This window comes from Octodon degus, unplaced genomic scaffold (assembly GCF_000260255.1).
Source record: "Octodon degus isolate 3935 unplaced genomic scaffold, OctDeg1.0 scaffold00209, whole genome shotgun sequence".
In the NCBI taxonomy this organism is placed as follows: domain Eukaryota; kingdom Metazoa; phylum Chordata; class Mammalia; order Rodentia; family Octodontidae; genus Octodon; species Octodon degus.
In genome coordinates, this window is record NW_004524785.1 from 3292396 (window position 1) to 3295646 (window position 3251).

A 3251-nucleotide genomic window follows, 5' to 3' on the forward strand; every position below is an offset into this window, starting at 1 on the left:
GAGGCCCCAACAGCGGACCCCGAGGGGCACATAGGCCGAGTAGACCGATGGAAGGGTAACCAGCCTAGACTTGGGTCTTAGCACCCACATCTCCGATATCCCGAGCTGCCACGCACGGCGACCGCCTGAGCTCCAGCAAGGCCCGCGCAGCCCCGGCCGCCTCCCACGCTCGAACCTCGCCCACAGTAGCTCGCAGCACGCGGCTACGCTGGCCTGCCGAGGGCCAGGAACGTCTCGCCGCGGAGCACGGAGGATGCGCCCTTCTCCCCACTGCCCGCACAACGTCAGCCCCCAAATCGCACTTGGCCACCTACCTTCTTCTACTGCGCCGCCGGAAAGAACGCCTCGGCCTTGCGACCCCGTTAATAGTGGAAATGAAATCTCGCGATAGAACTCGGGTGCAGAGCGCAAAGTGCACTGGGCGGAAACGGGAGGCGCGAGCGCCTTTTGATTCCGCGGGGGCGGGGCGATCTGAGTGGGCGGGGCCTGAGTGTTTAAATACAGATCCCGAAGGTGCCCCCCACACACACAGCTTAAGGACTGAGGTGTGAGCACTTTCCGTGCCGCTGCTCGGTAAGTGTAATAGTCGAGGCCTTTCAGGCCAACTCAATCACTTGCGGGGCCAGGTGTGGTGGCGCACGTTTAGGTCTGTGTGATCTCAGCGCTCCAAAGGCTGAGGCAGGATCGCAGATTCGAACCCAGCCTGAGCAGTTCAGTGAGCTCCCTCCTGTCTTCACTTCCTTGGAAGGCCGTGGCTTCGAGCCCCACTCTGTCTAAAAAGAGAAAAAGTGCTTGGGGGCACGGGAGCCGAAGGGGCGGGAACAGGTGATTGTTCTCACGGTTGCTCCCGCGCTGCACCGAGGTGCGGTCCCCAGGCTCCTGCAGCGGGCGGCGGCGGCGTCGCACGCGTTACTTGCCCTAAAATACCAGGCAAGGCTGCACGACCGAGGCCGTGAGACTCCACGGCGTGGCAGGACTCGGGTCTCGGCCTCACCGATGGCCCGGTTCCCTGGAGCCCAAAGAACCGAGCAGGACACAGAAGCAGTACGAGAGGCCCGGATTTACTCAAGGAAAGTGTAGCTTACACGCGGGAGTGAGAGAGCGAGTTTGACGCAGCGGCCCATCCTTGGAGGTTTGAGGTTGAAGTACACTTGGATGAGTATCAAATGGAGCTCGGACCTAGCGCCCGAAAGTAACCTTGAAGTGCTCGGAGTTCAGGGTTGGCCTTTTGTTTCTCTAGCGTCTGGAGAGGGATGGAGGCGGTAGCTGTCCATTTGACTGAGTCTCCGCCCTGACGTGGGGAGGGGAAATTCTGACTTTAGATGGGCCTGGAGGGAACCACCGGGCTGGCGAGGCCCGCAGGGCGTCTGAACTGCTGACCGCCGCAGGGTTATTCTAAAGCAGAGTGCGTGCTCCTGGAGCCGCGCTCAGAGGTCGAGGACTTGCGGTGAGGACGGATGTTGAGAAAATGTGAGGGCAGGTTGATGCCCGAGAGTAGAAGGCATCGTGTCCTACAGCAAAAGGCACACCGTTAACGCTTAGCTGCAAGTCCGCGACGTCCGTGGTTGTTAACCTGTCACCCAAGATACAAGATTTTCCCCCCTTCTGAACTCTTGAGCAGCTGCTCCGTTAAAAGGAAACGGTTTAGGCTGGGGAGATGGCTCAGTGGAATCAGCGCTTCCCTGGCAAGCGCAAGGACCTGAGTTCAAACCCCGGTTCTGCCCCCCCAAAAATAATAGGTAAATAAAAGGAAAGTTAAAACTCATTTAGGTTGATTGACTTTCTCCCAAAAGTAGTTAAAAAATAAGCTGTTTTGGGTCCCCACACACACACACACTCTCAGACCTCTGGTATCATATGAAATTAGTAAAGCTAGCTATTCCAAGTTTATACTTTTTTTTTTTTTGGCGCACTCAGTCTGGGAGGGGAGCTGGCAGCATGTGGTACCGCGAACAGCCCAGCGCGCTTGCCTAAGCACGCGCTTTTCACTGCCAAGCCATTTTGCTGGCCCCTCATTATCATTTTTTAGGATTGGACAGACCTTGAAAGTAATGACTCTTCACTCCAAATACTAACCAGTTACAGTTATTAAGAAACGCCGTGCTGTAGGCAGTGTCCGCTGCATTCCATCCACAGACTGGACAACTACCTTAAGGCCCGGGTGTCTGCGTGTGTCCCATTGCTGCCACATGGGGAGCAGGCTTCATATGTAATGTGTAAGGCTTGGTGCAGATGCAAGTGCAGGACTGTTCAAAACAAAGGGGAGGGGCTGGAGAGATGGCTCAGTGGTCTAAAGCACCTACTTGGAACAAGCTTGGCAAAGCACAGGGACCACGGTTCGATCCCCCAGCGCCACATGCCAGCCAGCCGCGCCCCCTGGTGGGCTGAACTGCACACACACACACACACACACACACACACACAATAAATAAATGTTAAAGATAAAATAAAATAAAAAAACAAAACAAAGGGGAAAGCCGGCGAGATAGTTCAGCAGTCTAAGCATCTGTTTAAGCAAGCGCAGGGACCCCAGCGCCACACTCCGAGCTGGCCCCACCCCTTGTTTTTGCGTGCTGTCTTTGTAGCCTGCTACGTTACTGAATTTGGTTATTAAATCTACAAGTCTTGTATACTGTTGATTTCTGCTGGTCTATTGAAAGGAGCAGTTAATGCTTAAATTTTCTTTTTAATTTCTCAACTTTTTAAACCAATTTTGCTTGCTTTATTCTGGTAATCTAAACAACTAATTTGAAGACAACATTATGCAATTTAACAACCATTGTTGAATTCCTATTATTTTGTTTAGTGAAATTCTGTATTGTTTCTAATGTTTTTTGTTAGCACTTTTATTCTCTTTAAAAAATAAAAAGATAAATATAAAAAAGATGTGAAGTATGATTAATAAATTATTTTGGGCCCATTATCTAGTTATTTATATTTAGGAGACCAGATTGGGTACACTAAATAACCAAAAGTAAACACTAGTATTTCATGAAGTTCTAAATGCTGCCTGTTCCAGCTACTCTAGACACTGAAGCAGGAAAACTTTTAGCCTAGATGTTCCAGGCCACAGAGGGAGGTTCCATTTCTTAAGGAAAAAAAAAAAAAAGGAATATTAAGTCCCGAATTTATGCAGTAGCATCCTTATGGAGGCTATGTAGTTTGGAAGTGTCAGAACTAGGAACCATCTCTAGACATGGTGGTACACAGGTGTAATCCTAGTACCCTAAGAGGCTGAAGCCGAAAGATTG

General features: G+C 51.3%; 1 protein-coding gene across 1 annotated transcript in view; it reads left to right on the top strand.

Annotated features, from left to right (window-relative positions):
* The first annotated feature begins 489 nt into the window (after nt 1-489).
* Nucleotides 490-3251, top strand: part of CUNH11orf54 (chromosome unknown C11orf54 homolog) — a 17926-nt gene continuing 15164 nt past the window's right edge. The window contains exon 1 of the mRNA XM_012517735.2: nt 490-573. The gene's annotated coding sequence lies outside the window, so the exon portion shown is untranslated. The remainder of the gene's footprint in view (nt 574-3251) is intronic.